Genomic DNA, 10833 nt, shown 5'->3' with positions numbered 1-10833 from the left:
CATGCTTTTCTAGGTATTCGTCTTGTATTGCGCCGACTGGTCTGACCGCCGGCTGCTGGGGGAGGAGGAGGAGGAGGCTGCCCAGCAGGCGGGGGTGGCATGAGGCCGTCTCCCTTGACGATCCTGGTGAGCTAGTGGCATTTCCGAGTGGTGTGATTGGACGGCTTCGCACCACTATGGAATTTGCAGGGAGCATCCAAAGTCTGCTCATATGATAAGGCCGGCAACTAGTTGGGCTTGCCGCCCTTCTATCGTTTGGGCAGAGGCGGCCCTTCCGGCTGCTGGTCTTCGACTGTTGCCACCTGTCGGCTGATGGAAGCCGGCTGTGTGGCCTTGCGCTTGTGGTCGTTCTGTTGCTGACGCCGACTGGCGTCTCTAGCCGGGGTTTGAGGAGCCTGAGGAGCCACCTTGCCAGTCGCACTAACTTGGATTTCCGCCTTCATGGAGGAGTCAGTCGTGGCATATTTGTCTGTTATGATCAGCAGCTCGTTGAGGGTCTCTGGCTCGTCGCAGAGGAGCTTGTGCTTGAGGAGGGTGCCCTCTCGGCACCCGGCGGTGAAGTATTCTATGGCCTGCACCTCATGCACGCCCTCGCAGGAGTTACGGAGCTCGGCCCAGCACGTGAGGTAGTCGCGAGTTGACTCGTTGGGGCCTTGCACGCACAAGGAAAGCTGGCAAGGTTTGGGAGGCCGCTTGTACATGCTGGTGAAATTGCGGATGAAGGCATCGGTGAAGTCGACCCAACTGTTGATGTTGCGGGGCTTCAAGCTGTTTAGCCAAGTCCGGACCGTGCCCTGGAGCATGAGCGGAACATACTTCACGGCAACACGCTTGTTGCCGTTTGCTATGCTGACTGCTATGGAGTAGTTAACCAGCCAATCTTCTAGATTCACAGAGCCGGTGTATTTGGGCGTGTCTCTTGGGAGTGTGAATCTCTGGGGAAAGGCTCGTCTTGAATGCGGGGGCCGAAGCACGGCAGGCCCAGCTCATCTTCTTCTTCAAGCGCCAGGGATCGGTGGAGATTGTCGATCCCGTGGCGGGCATCATTCTCTCTGACTCCCTCTCGGCGGCCAAGACATTCGCCGAGCATCGGGTGGTCAACAGGCGGCGGGGAGACTCGCCTTTCCTTGCGAGGGGGAGGAGGCGGACAGTCATCCCGTTCTTCCACTGCTCTTGGGCGGCCATCTTGGTCGCGCTCTATGGTGATATGAGTCCAACTATGGCTAGCAGCCGGCTCCTTGTCTTTTCTTCCACGGACGCCGTGGTCTCGGCGGGGGTGCAGGTCGTCATTCTGCCGTCGCAGCGCGTTGGTGCGGCAGTCGGCCTCGTTCTGCTCGGCAGCCGCGTCGAGGAGCCGCTGAACGCGCTCCGCCATCAAGCGACGCTCCTCGCCCTCGAACTTGTCCAGCTCAGATGTTGCCGCTTGGGCAGCTCGGATGTTTTTCGTCGGCGTGGCGTAGACGGGGCGATCTGCCCCGAACAGGTTGGCGATGGCCATGCCGCGCTACTGGACTACGCCAAGGCGGTTGGGCCCAGCGGGAGCCGGCGTGCCACCCACAGCGCGGTCCACCTTGCACTGATAGGCCTCCGACAAGCGTCTCATGCTGGCCAGCTTCTTGGCGCCTTTGACAAGCTGAAGGCGGCGCGCCTCCAACATCTCGACTTCGGCGTCTTCGGGAATGGGCATGGTCAGGTCTTGTACTGCAGCATCAAGCGGGTCACGAGCAGTGCTCGCCGTGACCGATGACAAGCACCTCCGTGACGGTGCTTCCGCCGCTCTCCGCGCGAGGGAGCGGCTCGTCATAGACCACCATGTGGTGGGAAACACGTCGAGCAACGCGGTGTCGGAGTCGACCAGCATCGGGTCGCTGGAGCCTAAGGACTCCAAGTCCACAGCAGGCTCACTGGCGACATGGAGTTGGTCGAGGAGGCCCGCGAGGAGGCTCTCGGGGTCGCTTGTGCCCGTGTCGGATGCGGGCTCGTCGGAGAGGCAGACCTCGCCGACAAGATCGGTGAGGCAACTGGCCGCGCAGGCGATTTCTGCGCCACGCAGCGCGTCGGCACAGATTCCATCTGGCGTGCTGGGCTGGCTGCGCTCGCCAGGGAGAAAAAGGGTTCCCGTCCAGAACAGGTCTCCGGACGACGGTGCACCTTGCCCCATGGTGGGCGCCAAATGTTGGGGGTTGGGTGCGATATATGCCAAAGGATGGCTTATCATAGTGGGAGCGAGTAGAACGTCGCCGGTGCCCGGAAGCGGGATTAGGCGTAAACATGAATGTCGACGTACTTTACCCAGGTTCGGGGCTCTCCTAGGAGATAACACCCCTAGTCCTGCTCTACGGGGTCTCCGCATGATCACTAAGGCAAAGTGAGTACAAGGGTGCTCCTCGAGCTGTATGTTGGAGGTAGGAGAAGGCGAGGCTAGCTTTATCCTACCTATACCTCTGGTCTAGTTCTAATGGGTCCAAACCCTTTGCATGGGCGCCCTGGGGGTTTATATAGGCCTACCCCCCAGGGGTACAAGGGTAATATGACTGGGCGTAGGCCCAGCTGTCAGTCTCTTCGGCCGCCGACTGCTGGGGCCTGCCGATCGGGGGGGGGGGCGCCGACTGGTCTGGTACGGAGCCGACAGGCCATACCCGCTGCTTGGGGGTCTTGCCGGCTGCTGATCACTGTGACGCGCTTCTAATGACGTAGGCTTGGTCAAAGGATCATGGCTATAGCACCGCCGTCATGGCGGGCGATTACTATAGCCATTCCCCGTCTAGTCTTGTTAATGGCGCGTGGGGCCCATGGGAGGAGCAGGCCGACTCCTAGGGGCCGACTCCCATCGGGTCCGATTGGTAGGGCTCTTCGACGTCTTCCTGACTCTCGCTGACTGATGGGGCCCGTCGTCCTTGGGCCGTACAGACAAGCCGTCGTGGGAGTAGGACTCCGCATGCCCGTGGTGACGTCAGGGCTGGCATGGCAACAGTGCCGCGCTGGGTGGGGCTCCTCGTTGGTACAACGCACTGTGGCCGTGCCAACCCTTTAGGAAGGGGTGGGGATGGGCTGCACTGTAGCCATCCCCCGCCCCATCCCCCTTGATGTGGGTACGGGCTTCCAAGGGGCCGCGAGCCGACTCCTCGGAGTCGGCTTCTCTGGAAGCCGCCTGGCAGGAGTCGGCTCGTCTCGACCTTGCCTTCTGGACTCGGCCGTCTACCGGCAGCCGACTATTTCTCCAGCCGGCTTCCAGAAGGCGGCTCTTTTCCTTGGCATCCTGAGGGGCGCGGTCAGCCCCGATGTCTTGAAAGGTTATGGGCGTCGGGTTAGCCTACCCATGGCCCATTACTCCTTCACCAATCTCATGTATACATGATGGAACGCAGGACTCGTCTAACCATGTCCGTGGTCTTGACGACCTGCCATTTTTTTGGTTGGTGAGGCCGTCTAGTTCGCGATTGTTAGAGCCGCCACGTCCTCTTCCGTACGTAAAAAACGCTCGGTATTTCCGCTAACTGAGATGATGCCACGTGGACCGGGCATCTTGAGCTTGAGAAAAGCATAATGCGGTATTGCGTTAAAACGAGCGAACACTGCCCTTCCGAGTAGTGCTTGATAATCACTTCAGAATGGAGCGATGTGAAAAGTTAACCTTTCGCTTCGGAAGTTATCGGGAGAACCGAATACCACCTCTAGTAGTAGAGAGCCCGTACAGCGGGCCTCTTGGCCTGGTATTACTCCCTTGAAGATAGTATTATTGTGGCTTATTTGTGTCGGGTCTATCCCCATTTTGCGGACTGTGTCCTGATATATCAGATTTAGATCACTGCCGCTGTCCATGAGGACTCGTGTGAAATGGTACCCATTTATTATTGGGTCTAACACCAAGGCCGCCAGTCCTTCATGCCGGATATTTGTCGTGTGATCCCGATGATCAAAAGTGATCGGGCAGGCCAACCAGGGGTTGAACCTAGGGGTGACGGGCTCTATGGCGCGTGTGCCTCGGAGTGCATGCTTGCTTCTCCTCTTTGTCACATGGATCACGTTTACTGTTTTAACCTCTGGTGGGAACTTTTTCTGTCCTCCGACGCTTTGCTGGCGAGGCTCATCATCGTCTTTGCTTGGTGTCTCTTCCCCTTTGTGTTCGGCGTTTAGCTTACCGGCCTGCTTGAAGACCCAACATTCTCTGTGGGTATGATTTGCAGGTTTGTTTGGGCTGCCGTGAATCTGACAGAGTTTGTCAAGAATTTTGTTTAGGCCCGATTGTCCTTCTCTGCTGCCTTTGAAAGGCTTTTTCCGCTGACCTGGTCGAGAGCCCCTGAATCCGGTGTTTACCACCGTGTTATCCGGGCTACCTTCTTTATTTCGACGCTTGTTTTTGTTACGTCGTGGTTTACCATTGCCATCCCTGACTTCGGATGTGCTTGGGTTGCTGGTGCTGCTACGGGTCAACCAGCTGTCCTCGCCCGCACAAAAGCAGGTCATGAGGCTTGTTAGGGCTGCCATTGTTCTCGGTTTTTCTTGGCCGAGGTGTCTAGCGAGCCATTCGTCTCGGACGCTGTGTTTGAAAGCTGCCAAGGCTTCGGCATCCGGATAGTCGATGATTTGGTTCTTCTTGGTGAGGAACCTGTTCCAGAGCTTTCGGGCGGACTCTCCGGACTGTTGGATTATATGACTTAAATCGTCTGCATCCAAAGGTCGGACATAAGTCCCTTGAAAATTAGCCCGAACAGCGTCCTCGAGCTCCTCCCAACTTCCAATTGAGTTTTCGGGGAGGCTTTTCAGCCAGTGCCGAGCTGGCCCTTTAAGCTTGAGGGGCAAGTATTTAATGTCATGGAGATCGTCTCCACGGTCCATATGAATATGGAGGATGAAGTCCTCTATCCAGACTCCAGGGTCTGTGGTCCCGTCATACGCCTCTATGTTCACCGGTTTGAATCCCTTTGGGAATTCATGATCCAGCACCTCATCAGTGAAACATAAGGGGTGTGCGGCACCCCTATATTGGGATGTGCCGTGGTATTCAGACGGTTGCAGTATTCGGTGTTGGTTTTGTACCGTAGCGCGCTTCCTAGATCCATAGATGGATCTGGTCGCGTCGGATTTTTGACGCAAGTTCTCACATAGATCGTGTGTTGACTTATGCGTGACTTTGTTAGCCGCTTTGTCGCGTTCACAAGGTGGTGGATCCGGCTGGTTGGTCGTATCATTCTTTGGCTGTATAGGCTCTAAGGCCTCGTCGTCGAATTCTAGTAATAGCTTGCGCTTTGGATAGCTATTTTTATGGTAGCTTCCACCATACTTTGTTACTTTGTTCCACCTGCTGTTGAGCGTATCTTGTGCTACCTTGAGCCTTTGTTTCTATTTCTTCAGGCTCCTCATTGTGGCAATAAGCCTTCTATGGAGGTTCTCTTGCTCCAAGTGTGTTTCCGGGATGATGTGTGCATCTTCGTCCGGACTGTTTTCTTCCCCAGACGGGGTTTGATGAGGCTTATCTTTGGCACCATCGTGTTCGGACGTCGGATCCGTACTATGCTTGCAGTTTGCATCTTGATCGTGCTCTGCCACCGGGGTGGTGCAGTCGTCGTTTCTTCTAGAGTCGACTGGACTGTTATTTCCTCTTGCGCTGCTATCGTTGTTTTTGCTATGGCGGGACTTAGAGCGGCGCCGCTGACATCGTCGCTTGTGTTGCTTGGAGGGGCATCCTCCGCTGTCTCTTTGCCATTGCCCTCTCTGGGTGTATCCACCATGTATACGTCATGTGATGAAGTGGCGGTCCAACGCCCTGTGGGCGGTGGTTCCTGTTCGTCTCCTGCATCGTCGTCTATACTGTCGATGTCTTCGGAGTCGAAGTCGAGCATGTCGGTTAAGTCGTCGACAGTAGCTACTAAGTGGGTGGTGGGTGGGCCGCGAATTTCTTTGTCGTCCGCATCCCACTCTAGCCAGACCTAGTTCGGCCAAGGTTCTCCTGACAGGGAGAGAGACCTTAATGAATTTAGCACATTTCCGAAAGGTGAGTGCTGAAAGATATCCGTGGAGGTGAACTCCATGATCGGCGCCCCGTAGGATTCAATAGGCACGGATGTAGGCGGCTCAGAGTCCGTGGCCGGGGATAAATCCAGTGGTTCGGCGACGCGGCTCTCGAAAGGGGTGAAGTTAGTATCTGGCTCTATCGCCACTAAGAGTGCGGCCTCCATGGTGGGGTCTATCCCTCCGCTCTCGGACGGCGCAGTTTGCTCTGGATTAACGGCCGGAGTAGCTGCGGACGCGACCTCCCGAACACTGTCCGACGGCAGAGTTACATCTTGCTCGTGGCGACTGTGTGGCGCGTCCGGCATGGGCTCGAATCCGTCGAAGATCAAGTCTCCGCGGATGTCGGTCATGTAGTTCGAGTTTCCAAATCTGACCTGATGGCCAGGGGCATAGCTCTCGATCTGCTCCAGATGGCCAAGCGAATTGGCCCATAGTGCGAAGCTGCCGAATACGAAGATCTGTCCGGGGAGGAAAGCCTCACCCTGGACCGCATCGCTAGCAATGATCGAAGGAGCCATCAAGCCTTATGGTGACGACACAGTGAAACTCTCAATGAAAGCACCAATGTCGGTGTCAAAGCCGACGGATCTCAGGTAGGGGGTCCCGAACTGTGCGTCTAAGGCGGATGGTAACAGGAGGCAGGGGATACAATGTTTACCCAGGTTCGGGCCCTCTTGATGGAGGTAATACCCTACGTCATGCTTGATTGTTCTTGATGATATGAGTATTACAAAAGTTGATCTACCATGAGATCAAATAGGCTAAACCCTAGAAGCTAGCCTATGGTATGATTGTCTGTTGTCCTATGGACTAAAACCCTCCGGTTTATATAGACACCGGAGGGGGCTAGGGTTACACAAGGTCAGTTACAAAGGATGAGATATACATATCCGTATTGATTAGCTTGCCTTCCACGCCAAGTAGAGTCCCATCCGGACACAGGATGAAGTCTTCAATCTCATATCTTCATAGTCCAACAGTTCGGCCAAAGGATATAGTCCGGCTGTCCGGAGACCCCCTAATCCAGGACTCCCTCAGTGGGTTTCTAGCAAGAACGTGTCTTACCTATGCAAAACCACAACGGTGATGTGTCAATTGCTATTTACCCTTCATAAGGACCCTTTTCATCGAATCTGATCTGACTAAAGTGGGAGAGACAGACACCCGCTAGCCACCTTATGCATCAAGTGCATGTCAATCGGTGGAACCAGTCTCACGTAAGCATACGTGTAAGGTCGGTCCGGGACGCTTCATCCCACAAGGCCGTTGAATCAAGATAAGACTAGTAATGGTAAGCAAATTGAACAAATCATCGCCCACAACTACTTTGTGTTCTACTCATGCATAGAATCTATGCATAGACCTAGCTCATGATGCCACTGTTGGGGAACATAGCAATAATTAAAAAAAAAATTCCTACATGTCACCAAGATCAATCTAGGAGATGCTAGAAACGAGAGAGAGGGAGTACATCTTCATACCCTTGAAGATCGCTAAGCGGAAGCGTTGCAAGAACGCGATTGGTGGAGTCGTACACGCAGCGATTCAGATCACGGTTGATTCCGATCTAAGCGCCAAACAACGCCGCCTCTGCGTTCAACACACATACAGCCTGGGGACATCTCCTCCTTCGTGATCCAGCAAGGGGAGAGGAGAAGTTGAGGGAGAACTCCGACGGCACGACGGCGTGGTGGTGATGGAGCTCGTGGTTCTTCGGCAGAGCTTCGCCAAGCGCTACAGAGGAGGAGGAGGTGTTGGAGAGGGGGAGGGCTGCGCCAGGGGAAGGGTGTGGCTGCCCTCCCCCCTCCCACTATATATAGGGGCAAGGGAGAGGGGGCCGGCCCCCCTTAGATGCATCTAGAGAGGGGGCGGGGGCCAAGGGGGAGGCTTGCCCCCCAAGCTAGGTGGGGCGCCCCCTCTAGGGTTTCCCCCAACCCTAGGCGCAAGGGCCCTAGGGGGAGTTGGCACCCAGCCCACCTAGGGGCTGGTTCCCCTCTATATTCATCCCATAGGGCCCTTCGGGGCAGGTGGACCCTCCTAGTGGACCCAGGAACCCCTTCGGTGGTCCCGGTACAATACCGGTAACCCCCCGAACACTTCCGGCGACCGAATAAGAACTTCCCATATATAAATCTTCATCTCCGGACCATTCAGAAACTCCTCGTTACGTCTGGGATCTCATCCGGGACTCCGAAAAACCTTCGGTAACCACATATTATTTCCCATAACAACTCTAGCGTCACCTAACCTTAAGTGTGTAGACCCTACGGGTTCGGGAACCATGCAGACATGACCGAGACATCTCTCCGGCCAATAAACAACAGACGGATCTGGATACCCATGTTGTCTCCCACATGTTCCACGATGATCTCATCGAATGAACCACGATGTCAGGGATTCAATCAATCTTGTATACAATTCCCTTTGTCAATCGGTATGTTACTTGCCCGAGATTCGATCGTCGGTATCCCCATACCTCGTTCAATCTCATTACCGGCAAGTCTCTTTACTTGTTCTGTAACGCATGATCCCGTAGCTAACTCCTTAGTCACATTGAGATCGTTATGATGATGCATTACTGAGTGGGCCTAGAGATACCTCTTCGTCATACGGAATGACAAATCCCAGTCTCGATTCGTGCCAACCTAACAGATACTTTTGGAGATACCTGTAGTGCACCTTTATAGCCACCCAGTTACATTGTGACGTTTGGTACACCCAAAGCATTCTTACGGTATCCGGGAGTTGCACAATTTCATGGTATAAGGAAATGATACTTGACATTAGAAAAGCTTTAGCAAACGAACTACACGATCTTGTGCTACGCTTAGGATTGGGTCTTGTCCATCACATCATTCTCCCAATGATGTGATCCCGTTATCAATGACATCTAATGTCCATGGTCAGGAAACCATGACCATCTATTGATCAACCAGCTAGTCAACTAGAGGCTTACTAGGGACATATTACGATCTATGTATTCACACATGTATTATGGTTTTCGGTTAATACAATTATAGCATGAACAATAGACAATTATCATGAACACAGAAATATAATAATAACCACTTTATTATTGCCTCTAGGGCATATTTTCCAATAGCCGATGACTTGACTGGGAGTCATAGGACGGAGCACATACTCTTTGCCATTCAACTTGAAGCCATAGTAGTTTCTGCACCTGATGAGTCCAATTTATGTGATAATTTTGGTAGTTATTTTGTGCCTACATGGTAGGCTTTATGAGATTTTTATCGCGTTCATGCACCTCTCTTTGTCGGTATTCCGCATGTAATGCCTTTTGGAGGAAATAATATTTTATGGAAGGAGTTCCAGAAAATAGCAGTGAGATCATGTATTTAATGTGATAATCAACTACCATAAAAGAATGGAGCAAAAGGACCAAATAAGATTGCTTGCGGCGCCTCCAGAGCAAAAGATGGTGCTCCATAGGAGCACGCCTGCTCATATGGGCAGTCGTATGATGCACCAGGGCCACCGCCTCGTCCACTAATTTCACCGTGTGAAATCGAATCGGTAACGGGATGCATGAGACACTAGAAACACATTCAGAATGTAGAACCATAGCCTCTGGAGATCATCCGGATGAGGGATTGGCAAGAAGGAGATTGCATCTTCACCACCAAGCACAGGGGGGTTACAACATCATCACCATTGTCATCATCATCATCATTCACATCCATCTCATTGTAACATCAGGAACCCTAATGGATCATCACGTGTGTTACGTGTGTGGTTCATTCATGTTTACCATCAATCCCCTTATGATGTTTGTTGTTTCCATGTGTGAGTAGACCCCTAGTTCTTGGGGATATGGATAAACCTTGGTATGTGTAGGATCTGAAATGTTATATTGGATATGAGATCCCCTATTAAATGCTTAGTTTAATAGACTCCGTGAATGTTGTGAAGGGGCCCCACTTTGCATTACCGTTGTAAGGCCATGAAGTGTATCACCATCATTGTAAATAGTGGCAGAGCTTGATTGGGATGTTGGGGGGGGGGGCAAAGTGTGCATGTGGGGGGGGGGGGAGGGAAAGTGTGCATGTTTGGGAGGGGGCCAATGAGAAAATTTTCTTCTAACTATATGTCCCTTAAAAAAATTCTAGAGGAATTTTTCATGGGCTGGGGGGCCACAACCCCCTCAGGAATGCCCATAGCTCTGCCCCTAGTTGTAAACGTTCGGATGTGAAGGTAATTTGAGGTGACAGCAAAAGCCTTTGCTTCTAGCCTTTTCAATTGATAGGAGATTTACGGAGAACCCTTAGTGAGGCCGCGTCCATGGGGTAACCCTTAATTACCATAGTCATAATCTGCAGGGGGGGATTATGGTGGTGTGTGTGTGGCACGAAGTCTATCTAGAGTAGAACGTGTATTGTACCAGGCTCCACCCCGCATAATCATCAAGAGTGGCTCAAGTATCTAGACCATATTATGCATATGCATGTATTGCACTAGAAATACCAATGGAGATTCTGGACTCCCTAAGAACGCCTTACTCCTCTGCCATTGCCACTTGTTACTCGTGTTGTTGTTTTCTATTTACTTTTATGTTATTTATTTTCAGTCCACTCTAAATCCAAATCACTATTTACCTCCACCCTCACTTTATCTGTAGTCTACAATTACTTGCAGGCACAAATCCATAATTAACTACAAGAGGCAACACTCAATTCCTATGCTCCATGTGGGATTGATACTCTTATTTTGAAAAGGCTACAAATAACCTTGTGCGCTCGCAGGCCATCAACACCCATCATGGGTGACGTCCTGGTCATATAGCCAAGGTCGCCCCAA

This window comes from Triticum aestivum, chromosome 1A (genome assembly GCF_018294505.1).
Source record: "Triticum aestivum cultivar Chinese Spring chromosome 1A, IWGSC CS RefSeq v2.1, whole genome shotgun sequence".
Taxonomy (NCBI): domain Eukaryota; kingdom Viridiplantae; phylum Streptophyta; class Magnoliopsida; order Poales; family Poaceae; genus Triticum; species Triticum aestivum.
Note: the sequence above shows the minus strand (reverse complement) of the source record.